The 13,083-nt window shown below is 43.1% G+C and overlaps 1 protein-coding gene and 1 long non-coding RNA gene across 6 annotated transcripts in view; one reads left to right on the top strand and one right to left on the bottom strand.

Moving 5' to 3' along the window:
- Nucleotides 1-13,083, bottom strand: part of MXD4 (MAX dimerization protein 4) — a 50,587-nt gene that overhangs the window by 18,198 nt on the left and 19,306 nt on the right. The gene's annotated exons all lie outside the window — the stretch shown is intronic.
- LOC141518163 (uncharacterized) overlaps nucleotides 1-13,083 on the top strand; it is a 36,360-nt gene that overhangs the window by 9,425 nt on the left and 13,852 nt on the right. For all 4 annotated transcript variants that reach the window (XR_012477115.1, XR_012477118.1, XR_012477117.1 and 1 more), the window contains exon 2: nucleotides 7,906-8,045. This is a non-coding gene — a long non-coding RNA (uncharacterized LOC141518163). The remainder of the gene's footprint in view (nucleotides 1-7,905; nucleotides 8,046-13,083) is intronic.

The following is a 13,083-nucleotide window of genomic DNA, read 5'->3' as shown; positions in this document are numbered from 1 at the left end:
GAAGTGGAGGAATGCACTGGAGGAAGAGCACACTGAAAGGAAAATGGTGAGGAGTGGGGAGAGACTGTGGACAGGCGGGTCTAGGGGAATGATCCAGGCATGAAAGGCTAAAGGTCTACAACTGGGTGGCAGCAGTGTCAGAGGAGAGAAAGAAGGGGATGAATATGAAAGTGTTACTTGGGTATAATGGGCAGGACAAGGGCACAAGAGGCTGCTGATGGCCAACCTCTGACCTAAGGAAGAGAGGGGGTGGGTGACAGTGAAGGTTTCAATGCTTCCTTCTAACCTAGATATGGTCCAGGAGCAGCAGGATCCTAAGAACACAGATGTGGTGCTGAAAGAGATGGAGGAGGTCACTTGGTGCGATAAGAAACTAAAGGCCAAAGAAGAGGGATATTACAAGGGAAGAAGCAAAACCCAGGATAAAGCCCAGATCTTAGGCCATTCACTAATTCATTTCACCAATCTCGAGCTTAGCTGGCAACGTCTGAGGGGAGCAGCATATTCCCCGGGGGGAAGAGGCAAACATCCACCTGGGAATGGCTCCCTGATCTTCCAGAGACCATGCTGGCTAAGCCAGGGGGTCCTTATCCCAAATGGAGAACTTCTTTTTCCATTTCCGTTCAGCAGGGCTGATCTGGACCCTCGGATCTCAGGAATGCTTTGTTCCTCACCTCCCTGACATCAGTGGGTGCTTCTAATTCAATTTAACAAGTGTTTAGGTGGAGCAGTGGATAATGAACCAGTTCTGGAGTCAGGAGGACCTGAGTTCAAATGTGACCCCAGACACTTAAAAATTACCTGGCTGTGTGGCCTTGGGCAAGTCATTTAACCCCATTGCCTTGCAAAAATAAAATAAAATGACAAGTGTTTAAGTGCATGCTGTGGGCCAGGGCTGAGAGCAGAAACACAAAAACTAGAGAATCTGCCTTTGAGGAGCTCACATTGGACTAGAAGGCCCGAGGCAGTTTGTGTGGTTTCCTTTGTTAGGCTCTAAAGGTTGTGGGGGCAGGCACATGATCTCTCTCTGGTGTAGGTTATTAGTGTATGTGGGAAGAGACAAACTACAGTTATCTAACAAGTCTCCCATTTTCATGCCACTTCAATTCAATTGGCCTGTTATGGGCAAGGTCTAGTGCTAGAAGCCAAGGATCCCCAAATCCTGAGCCACTCCTTGGGTTGGAGACCAGAAACAACACAAGGCAAAAGAATGGGAATTATGACCTGGGTGCAAACCCCAAATTTGCTGTGATCTTGCTGCTTTGGTCATCAATGAGGCAGTCCCCCTGCTCTGGGTCTCAGGATCCTCCTTTGGAAAGTAGGCATCGGATAGACCAGGTGACCTTCATGGTCTCTACTAGCTTAGAATTCATGTTCTAGGGCATTCTAAAACTCAAGACTCTGGGACTCTAATTTTTTAAAATTATTCCTATGTTCAATGCTCTTAATCTTATGAGTTAACAAGTTAGCCAAGGGAATCTGGAGAAGGCCCATTTGGGGTGCAGAGATGTTAGCCTAGCAGCCTTTGTGTAAAGACCTTGCCAAGGAGGAGGCTCTTCCCTCCCTGAAAGGGAAGTTATTTCTGTCACCAGGTATTCCTATGCCCAGGAATGGCTCAATCCAGAGGCAAGGTATGCAAGCATCAATGTGATATGATCTGGGGCCCCAGAGAAGCCGGACCAAGATATGAGCCCATGGTCCTCTTTCCAGTTGAGTTTTACTCCTTAGAGCTTGGACGGCTCCTTCCAAGGAACCTTCTAACTCCCTGAAGGAGCACTGTTTCAATCAAGCTGCAAATACTGGTCATTAGCACCTCATTAGAAACAGAGATGGATGGGAAAGGAAAAGATATTGTGAGACCTGGGACACAATCTTGCCGGAAGTTTCCCTCAGGAGTCTAGAATTTAAGGTCTAAGGACTCAGAGGAACAGGGAGGCAGAAAGGACAGTGTGTCCTACTGGACTAGCCAGAAGACTGGTGTCCACCATCTCATGGTGCCATTCAGCTGTGGTTTTGCCAGGCAGTCAAGTCAGAGCCTCCCCTGTAGAGTCCAGGCCTCAAAGGCGACCTAGGTACCTAGTGGATATATGCCACTGAGGCAGTTCCAATGCCCTGTAATGTGGCATTGCCTGGCTCATCTGTCAGGTGGGCTCTGAAGCCCAGGAATGAATGAAACATATCCCATCAGTGTATGAAGGCAGAACCTTGGGACATCGTATCTCTAAATTGACAAGAGAGCAGAAAAGGTAAGAAAGATTCTTTCTGGGCTACATAACAGAGATGGAGAGGCTCAAAGATTCCAAGACTGTGTCCTATCCAATATGCCATGCTGGCCACTGCCTTCCAAGTTAAGTTTAACTCATCGCCTGGCATTCGGTCTTTCTAGCCTTATCTCAATTATTCCCATCACATCTGAGGTTTTAGCCCACCTACATTACTCTCTGTCTCTCAACCAACCCACAAACATCCTCTATGAACACTAATGGAAAGAGCAATGTAGCCTTCATCGGGAAAACATCAAGTTCTCCATCCACACGGATGTGTTGTTGTGTGGGTATTTTAAGTCCCAGCTCCTCAACCTACTTAACAGCTGGATCATCTTAGATAAGACTACCAGAGTTGCTGCAACAACGAAGCAAGCTACCAAATAAGAGGGTCCCCTGAGTCAGAATGCTCTACAGAAATGGGAGCTCCTATTTCTAAGGAGAATCATTAATCCTTAAAGCTTCTGGATTGGGAAGAAGGGGTCTGGAAAGTGGAAGCTTCGTTGTAAATTCAAAGCTGAAATAAAATCAAATTTGGATCCTTCCTTCCTTGACTACAGTCTTCCCTCAGACTGGGATTACTCCTGAGCTGGAAGGCCATGGTCCCTAAGGAGGAGCTGCAGAGAGATCCTGGGAGCACGGTGAACTACAGGCACTGGGGAAGCCTCCAACAAATGACCTCTGAAAACCGACCAAACTCTGCCTAATGGCAAGAACCTCTTTAAGAAGGGGCAGAGGCTCTGGAACTAGAGAAATGACATCTCAGGTCAGCCTCCTCAACATTTCCTCCTCCCTGAATGTCCTCCCCCCACCAATCCATCCACTTTAACAAACATTCAGGACTGCTCAGGGCTAGATCTCTGGCAATACAAACTTTTGTTTTGAAATTACATAAACCATACTCCCAAGACAAAGGAAGAATGATAAACAAAGGAGATTGTGATGGGGTAGAAAAGTTGCCCAGAGCCACAAAGTGACTGAAGTAGGATCTGCATTCGGGTTTTCCTGACTCTTAGGCCCAGCTGTCAATCCCCTGTCTCCAGCCCAGAGTGTTGCTCTCTTCCTTAGAGAGGCTGGATAGGGAAAGAGAAACTGAGTCAGAGGCTCCTGGAGGCCCTTCCCATTCTAGGAGTCCCCAGTGACTCTGATGGGAGGACAGGACCCTGAAGCCCTGAGCCACAGGTCCTCTTAGAGAAAGGTTGTTCAGTTTGCTTCAAGACTGGGATACCCTCATAGGAATCTTATATTGCCTTCTCCCCCACCCATATCCCCCATAACAGTCTTAGCCTGAGAGCAGAGACTCATTCATTCAATGGGCATCTTCTATGTTCAAAGCAACATGGTTGATGTGAGGGTTCTGTTCCCATGTGATGATTAACTTCATTAAAATCCTTTAAAATGAAAGTCATTAGGCTTTTCTATAGTATTCTATTAAGTTCTATAAATAAAATACAGTAAAATACACACACACACACACACACACACACACACACACACACACACACACACTCCTGGTACACCATGAATTTCTCCCTTTCCTTACCCAAGACCAATCAGTTCACAGCAGTCATTTCCCCAGATTTCTGCTGTTATCTCCAAAGAGAGGTCTCTTGGGTTTTCTTCCTGAGCTGTCCTGCTGGCAGCCCCCGCCAAAGATTAGCTGGTGGCAATAAGACATGAAACTATACATCCTCTAACCTCTAGAGGCTGCCAGATTAATCCAACACAACCTCAACTTCCCCATCACCCAACTCACAAAACTGTGTACATAGCTACTATAAACAACTATTGCCCGACAGTACAAAGTATAAAACCTTGGCTCTAGTGTCAGAGAACCTGGGTTCAAATTCCAGCCCTGTCATTTAATGAGCTAAATGAACCTTAACAAGTCCCTTTCCCACTCTCGGTCTCCACCTTTGCATCTGTCAAATAGGAAGGTTAGCTAAGATGACCCAGAGATCCCTTCCAGCTATAGATCTAGGATCCTAGGGTCCCCCACATGTCTACATGGCAATCCTTTTATCCATTTCTGATATACACCCTCTAGCTTAATTCATCTGTAAATAGTGATTCCATGCCTCCTCTGTTCTCAAGCTCCTCCAATCTCTTTCAGCAGATAGATGACCTCACCTCCTATAGAGGTGGATGGCTTCTAAAATCATCCTTACTAAAAAAAAATAAAATAAAATAAATTTTTTAAATTAAAATTAAAAAAACTTTTGAATCATCCTAACTGGCATTCTGGGATACACAAAGGTTAAGGCCATTGGATATGAATGTTCTCATCTTCCTTCCTTAATACTGTATCTGTTGGACTTATTTTCTCTTCTTTCCCTGGGGTCTCAGGTTCAGATAGCCCTCCTCCTTGCCAAGGCTAACCTTTCCACTTGTGTCTGAAACCACAAAGTCCCTCAAGGACTTGAATTCAACTCACTTCAATCCAACTAAAAAATTTATGAAGCATTTACTATGTGCCACACACTGGGGACAAAAGTCATAAATAAATTACACCTTAAGGAGCTAACCAGTCACCAAATCCATCAAGATGTACCAAAAAGTAAAAGTCTCTTCCTTCAAGAAGCTTACATATTCCTAAGGGGAGATAACATGTACACATAGCATCATATTTTTCTTGATGAATATAAAATGATTTGGGGGTAAGTAAAGGCACTAGCACATAGGAGAGAAAAATCTCATATAGGAGCTAGCATTTGAGAACTGAAAATTACAAGGATGAGTTTGAGGGAATGTGCTTCAATGATACAGCTTGAACCAAAGCACAGGGGGTGGGGGGGGGAAGGGGGGGTATGTAAGAAATGGAGTTCTCAAATGTGAAAAACTGAAAGGAAGCCAGTTTGGCTAGACCAGACTGAGAAGGAATTTCAATGCCACAGAGGGGCCTGGAATTTATGGAGTGGATGAGTGATCAGACCTAGACTGGTCCTCATTCCATCAATCATCTCCTTTCCTGATTTTTCACTCTCTTATCAACATGACCTACCAGCATGTCTAGTCTTCACTAAAATAGCAACAAATAACAGTAATAGCTCACATTCTAAAGTATTTGCTGCTGCAAAGTTTGGCTAATATGAAAAGGGGGAAACATCCTTGGAAGAGCCCACACTGAATACTGGGAGGACCTAAGATCACATCAGAGGATCCTGGAGTAATTGATACAACAGAAGCGTTGGATGTCAAAGATCCAGGAGCAGGGCGGGGGGAAACTACCCAGACCACCCATTTCCCACCTCACCATCACTCAGGAGGTAGGACCTTGGCAATTAGTTAGCATTAGGAGAGACTGGAGGGCATCCAATGCAATGGTCTCATTTCATAGATGAGGAAATTGGAGCTGTAAAGAGTGAAATGGTTGCTCAAAGTCTCATAGACAGGAAGTGGTGATGGGGCTTGGGTTCAACCTCCCATCTTCTGACTGCAGAACTGGAACTCTGAGAAAAAATGGAGGAGGAGGAAATTGGGTTGCATGTGATTTCTCACCATCTAGGTCTGTAAATAAAGATGCTGAGGGTAGCAGAGACTGGGCAAATGTGGCATAGACCTCAGAAGCTGCTGCTTTCATAAAACACTTTATTTTAGTTTACCACATTCTCCTGAGAGGCCAATTTCTGTGCTCTTATTAATAACCACAATCTTCTCTCTCTCTCTCTCTCTCTCTCTCTCTCTCTCTCTCTCTCTCTCTCTCTCTCTCTCTCTCTCTCCCCTTCCAGATTTACAAAATTCTTTTCCCTGCCTAATATCCCTATGAGGTACAGGGTTCAAGTATTATTCTCCCCATTTTACCTATCAGGAAACTGAGGTACAGAGAGGAATAGGTCTTCCTCAAGGTCACATAATTAGTAACTGGCAGAAGCAGGATTAAAATCAGAGTTTTCTGACTTCCAAGTTGGCTCCTTTCCCCAAACCACACAGGCCCCAGGGAACAAACAGTGGGTTACCAAGTTGCTCAGGACAACCAAGCAAGTACAGGGAGCTTCCTCCCAGCTCACCAAGGCTTTCAGGGAGAACTCAAATCAATTTTTCTTATCTTGGTGGTTTCTGGAGGCACTTTGTCCACTACCTAATGACAAAGCGGCTTTGGGCACTGGCGTCTCAGCCATGTGGGTCCCCGGGAAACTGTAACACTGTGTCCTCGGCTTAGGAAATGCAGGCCTGCTCTGTTTACTTCCTGGGGTTGGTCCATCAGCGGCTTCCAGGGGCGAGGATTGGCAAGGATTTCTTTTGGGAAAAAGAACAGTGAGGCACTAAATTTAGGAGATTCTGTCATCAGCCTCTGTTCTAGAATCTGGGCCCCGTGAGAAAGGAAGCATTCAATCTTCTTACTGTCCCCTCCACTTCAGCCCACAGCAGAAACCCTTCAGAAACTGCCTGATCAATTCAGCAATCGACATCATTTTGTGGATTTGGAGGGCTAAAGAGAAAAAAGAACTAAAGTCCTTCCTCCTTTCCTTTAAATCTGAGAGATTCTTTGGAGACCTCTGCGGGCATCTAATCCAATCTGCACTGAACAGGCACGTCCCTATGACATTCATTATTCTTTGCTACCCAGTCTCCATTTAGAATCTATAGTGATAGCGAATTCACTACCTCATGAAGTAGCCCATTGTACTTTTGGATGCTTTTGATGGTCAGGAAGCTTTTTGCTTAAATCATTGTTACTTCTACCCACTGCTCTGATCAATATAGTAACTCTCTCCACTAAAGCAGATAGCAATCCCTCCTCATAGTAGTAGACATTCTTTACGACTAATAGTAGTAGCCAAGAAATTCTTCACCCAGTGCTCAAACATGTCCAAGAACACAAAGGAACATGACGCCTTGCTCACGAAAGACTAACTTTATGCCAGATGGACACCATCCCTTTCACACAAGCATGGGGTCCCAGGTCTGTGGGATCAGTTGTTTCTTGAATCTTGCTCAAGTTGATAAGAATCAGCAAATCTCTGGGTTCCAGTCCTGGGCTCTGCTGCTATGTGACAATTCACCTGCTGAGCCTTTGTTTCCTCATCTATAAAACCACTTTCATAATTATACCTGTACTTCCTCTATCATAGCATTTGTTATGAGAAAAATACTGTCTATGACTTTCGGAAAATGAGCAAATGTCAAGACCTGCCCAGGCTTGGATCCATTTTTCTTCCCAAATGGGACAATTTCAAATCAATGCAATTGTTTTTTCAATCCAAACTCAGGTGTTGGGGACAATGCAAAAACATCAGTAGTAAGTATTCAAAAGATGGTTGGTTTTAAACAAAGGTTATCCACTCTGACCTTATTTTACAGATGAGAAAACTGAAGCCTATAGAGGTTATGGGACTTGGCCACAGTCACATCCCTAGCAAGCAACAAAGGACTGTGTACAGTCTAGGAGATTAGCTAACCAGAGGTCCCTTCCATCTCAGAAATTTTATTACATGGAGGTTCAAGAAGTTAAGGCTTCCTTAGCAAAGTCATGCTGGACTTTAAATCAAGGCTTCCAAGTGCCAACCCCACTAATTTCACTGTTATATCTGCTATATTCCATAATTCAAGCTAACACATATTTAAAAGTACCCACTGTGTGTAGAGAACTGTTAAATGCTGAAGAAAAGGCAAGGTCTGAGTAAGTCCCTGTTCCCTACAGCTCAGTCCAAAGATGACCACACGGCCTTTACACAACACCCACACCACCGAGGAATTCAAGTTCTCTATTACAGCCGGGCAGAAGATCTCACCAACCAAGGGAAATCAAGGAAGGCTTCATGAAGGAGGCGGTATTTAAAGGTAGGAACTCAACAGTGAAAGGAGGGGAGGGCAGGAATTTTGGACACAGTGTGTCTCACCTTTCTAACCCCTTGTTTCTTCACCTATAAAATGGAAGTGAAACACACACACACATACACACACACACACCACACCACACACCACACACAGGGTGGTGAAGGAACTGTTTTGTAAGCCTTAAAATATGAGAGAACTTTGAGTCATCATTTTTATTATTTTTAATCAGCATCCCTGTCCCCTCGGGTGCTCTTTACTAAGTTTACTCCCATTATTCCACCTCATTCCTCAACCTTCCCCATAAGACCTATTTTAAACAGAGACAAATCAATGCAATGCAAGCTGCTAAAAAAAAAAAAAAGATATGAATAACTTCCAAGTTAAATCAGAGGTTGACAGGCATCCCTCTAAAACATAAGGAAAATTCAAAATTTAGGCAGCCCATGGGATTTTTAGGGTTTTACCCCTCTATATAGGAGCCCAGGAGAATGAGATGAAAAAGAGAATTGGAATCAGGAGACTCAAGTTCAAAGCATTTACTGATTAGCAGTATGACCTTGGATAAATTATTTCATTCTTTCCTTTGCTGAATGTTTTTGTGTCTGTTGCCATCTAATCTGGATAAAAACCAAATCGCTCAGGACAAAACTCTTGGTATAACTGGTAGTATCAAAGCACCTCGTCCTGTCACTTTTTGTTTGGTTTTGTTTTACTAAGAATGGGGAGGAGGGCATCTACATTAAGAATTTAGAAGCTCCTTAGATAAGCGTCTGTTTCTTTATCTATAAAATGAAAATAATCCTTGCATCATTTGTCTCACAGAATTGTTGGGAGGAAAGAAAGCACTTTGTAAACCATAAAAGTCAGGAAAAAATGGAAGCAATTCAATTAGTAAAGGGCAAGCTTGACTTGGGCACCAAATGTCAGTGTCTGGTACATGACTAGTGCTTAAGAAATTCTTGCTGACCCTATATAAGGTTGAAATAAGCACAAGATTTAGACATAAAAGTCAATTAGGAGACCAAGGAATAGTTTATCTGTCAGATTTATGGAAAAGGAGCAGTTTGTGACCAAAGAAGAGATATAGAACATTATAAAAGACAAAATGGATAATTTTGATTACATTAAATTGAAAAGTTTATGCACAAATAAAACCTATGCAACCAAGATTAAAAAGAATGCAGTAAGTTGGGAAACAATTTTTACAATTAATGTTTCTGAAAAAGGACTCATTTCTAAAATATATGGCAAACTGAGTCAAATTTATAAGAAAACAAAGTCATTCTCCAATTGATAAATGGTCAAAGGACATGAATATTCAGTTTTTAGTTGAAGAAATTAAATTCTATAGTCATACAAAACTGCTCTAAATCACTACAGAATATGAAAATGCAAATTAAAACAACTCTGAGGTACCATCTCAATTATCAAATTGGCCAATATGATTAAAAAGGAAAATGATCAATCTTTATGGAGAGAAATTTAAAATTATACCCAAAGAACAATAAAACTGGGTATACCCTTTGATCCAGCAATACCACTTCTAGATTAAGAGATCATGAAAAAGGGTAAAAAACCCCCACATGTACAAAAATAACCATAGTAGCTCTTTTCATGGTGGCAAAGAATTGAAAATTGAGGGGATGTCCATCAATTGGGGAATGGCTTGTCCCTCTTGATTTTCAATGAAAATTTCATTTTCAATGAAAAATCAAGAGGGACAAAACTTGAGAAAAGCCTGGAAAGACTTGCCTGAATTGGTGCTGAGTGAAATGAGTCGAACCAAAAGAATATCACCACACACTAACAACATAGGATGATAATCAAGCATGATGGACTTGTTCATTTCAGCAGTACAATAATCAAAGACAATTCTAAAAGACGTATGATGGAAAATATCATCCATAATTAGAGAAGGAACTGTGGAGTTTAAATGCAGACCAAAGCTTATTATCTTCAATTTTTAAGAGTTGTATTGTGCATTATGTCATTTTTTTCTTCCCTTTGGATTTAATTCTTTCACAACATGATAAATATGGATCTATGTTTAACATAGTTACACATGAAGAGCTATATTAGATTGCTTTCTGTAGGGGGAGAGGGGAGGGAAGGAAAGGAGGGAGAAAAATGCAAAATTTAAAAACCTTACAAAAAAAAGTTGACTGGTGAAAACTGCTGTTGAATATAGACCAAGCAGAAGGCTCCTGTCAGGGAGCTTCTAAAAGAAGAGCTTAGAACAGGCCCTCTCTGAAGGTTTTTGCAGCTCTGATAGTCAGCATAAGGAAATCCTAAGTAGGGTCTGCCTTCAGCAGAACTGATGATGATGATATTTATTCTTTATTCCGGAGGAAGACCATGACATCAGGGGAGATGAGGCCATGACAAGCACATGAATTGGATCTGAGTGAGGGGGACTGTGCTCAGTCACCAGCCTTACTTTCTCTTCCAGAGCCACCTGGATCCAGTGGCCAGATATGAATCGGAACAACTAGAGAAAGTCCTGGATGCAAGACAATCAGAGTTAAGTGACTTGCCCAAGGTCACACAGCTAATGAGTATCAAGTATCTGAGGTTGAATTCAAACTCTCATCCTCCTGACTCCAAGGCCAGTGCCATCTAGATGCCTAGAAGGACTAGGAAGCAAATTAAAGGGAAACTGGAATTCTCCAAGGAAAGAGGGTACAACTATATAAAATCACAAAGTTCAGGTGGCCAATGGTAATTTCTAAAAGCTTACAATTCAATATGCTCTAATACAATTATAGAAATGGATAGTACAAAGTCATAAATGATGGGAAAAGAGAGGACCTCGAGTAGTTAAGGGATTTGGCCCAAGCAACTTATTATATTTTTTTTTTAGGTTTTTGCAAGGCAAATGGGGCCCAAGCAACTTATTAATTACCACAGATTAGTATTATGACTCCTACTGGTCCCCATTTCTTTACCATTTTAGGTTTTGTTTTGGTTTTTTTTTTTTGCAAGGCAAACGGGGTTAAGTGGCTTGCCCAAGGCCACACAGCTAGGTAATTATTAAGTGTCTGAGACAAGATTTGAACCCAAATACTCCTGACTCCAGGGCCGGTGCTTTATCCACTATGCCACCTAGCTGCCCCTACCATTTTAAAGTTTATACAGAACTTTACTCACAACTACTCTGTGAAGCAGACAATATAGATCTATATCATTACGCCCATTTTAACTGCTGAGGAAACAGTCACAGGGCCTGGAGGACCCAAATTCAAATCTTCCCACAGCAAAATGTTTTGACAACATTTAGGGATAAATCATTCAAACCTATGGCTTCCAGTCACAGAATCATCACTCGGGGCAGAGGTTCTCCATTTCTTTGGATGGATCACTTTACTCAGGCTTTTTTTTTTTTTTTTTTTTTTTGGCTACAACCCAGCTGAGGGGTAGGCTGTTGAGGAGACCCAAAGGCTCACTTTGTCAAAATTCAATCGGGCCTACTTGGCCACGGAAGGCAAGAAAAGCTCTGGGACTCAGTAACAAGACTCACCATAGCCATCCCTCCAGGACTGGGTGGAGGTCAGGTCCAAAACTGCAACAATTTAAGGAAATAACTCAGGAGGCAGAAGACGTTTCCCAGCATGCATTATGTGACTAGGATGCCAAGAGAGAAAGAATAAAAGGAGGAGGAAGAACAAAGGGCGGGGCCTTTGGGAAAAGGGTGCAGTTTTCTACCAAGATACAAAAATTTGATGAGCCCACTCAAAGATCAAATGTGTTAGAAATGACCAGCTCACTTAGAACACTCCATGTAATAAAGAGTCTGGGATGAGTAGTCAGGAGATTGGAAGTCAAATTCTATAACTAACTTTCACAGACTGTGTGGCTTCAGGCAAGTCGCTTCCCTTCTCTGGGACTCAGGTTCCTTTAAAGAACAAGGGAGTTGGGTTAGATGGTCTCCAAGTTCCCTTCTAGGTCTCCCATTCTGGGTTCTAAACATCCCCAGCTCTGCCATTCTATGTCCCAAGATCCCTTCTGTTCTGCCATGCTGTGTTCCAAGCTTCCTCCAGCTCTTCCATTCTGTGTTCTAAGCTCCCTCCAGTTCTGCCATTCTGTGTTCCAAGCTCCCTCCAGTTCTGCCATTCTGTGTTCCAAGTTCCTTCCAGTTCTACCATTCTGGGTTCCAAGCTCCCTCCAGTTCTGCCATTCTGTGTTCCAAGTTCCTTCCAGTTCTACCATTCTGGGTTCCAAGCTCCCTCCAGTTCTGCCATTCTGTGTTCCAAGTTCCCTCCAGTTCTGCCATTCTGTGTTCCAAGTTCCCTCCAGTTCTACCATTCTGTGTTCCAAGTTCCCTCCAGTTCTACCATTCTGTGTTCCAAGTTCCCTCCAGTTCTACCATTCTGTGTTCCAAGCTCCCTCCAGTTCTGCCATTCTGTGTTCTAAGCTCCCTGTAGTTCTACCGTTCTGTATTCTAAGCTCCCTCCAGTTCTACCGTTCTGTATTCTAAGCTCCCTCCAGTGCTGCCATTCTGTGTTCTAAGCTCCCTCCAGTTCTGCCATTCTGTGTTCTAAGCTCCCTCCAGTTCTGCCATTCTGTGTTCTAAGGTGTCTCCAGCTCTGCCATTCTATTAAGGTCCCTCCAGTTCTGACAGCCTATCTCTCAGGTCCTTTCCAGTTGAGATATTGTACATTCTATGACTTGAGAACCTGGTTACAGTCTGGTGGAAAGCAGCAGGGTGACGTAATGGAAAGAACTTCAGACACATTAGTCCTAATTTTAAATCCCAGCTCTGCCCCTTGTAACCTCTGGAACCCTGGGCAACTTTGAGGTTTTTTCTGGGTCCCAGTTTCTTCAGCTCAAAATCCTTTAAAGCCCGAGACTCCTGGTCCTTAGGGGAGGTGGCTGAAAGCACCTTCTGGCCTATCACATTCCTAGAAGACAGATCCCCTTTCTTCAACCTCCCATGCGGTACAGGGATGAAGGTGATAAATCTTACTTACTTGTCTGGACCAGAAGCTGGGCATGACCTTATGAAAAGGAGGGGACAGGTCTCTGAGCACACCCTGGGCAAATT

This window comes from Macrotis lagotis, chromosome 3, assembly GCF_037893015.1.
Source record: "Macrotis lagotis isolate mMagLag1 chromosome 3, bilby.v1.9.chrom.fasta, whole genome shotgun sequence".
In the NCBI taxonomy this organism is placed as follows: domain Eukaryota; kingdom Metazoa; phylum Chordata; class Mammalia; order Peramelemorphia; family Peramelidae; genus Macrotis; species Macrotis lagotis.
The sequence above is the reverse complement of the archived record's forward strand: the minus strand, read 5'-3'. Positions and strand labels throughout refer to the sequence as shown.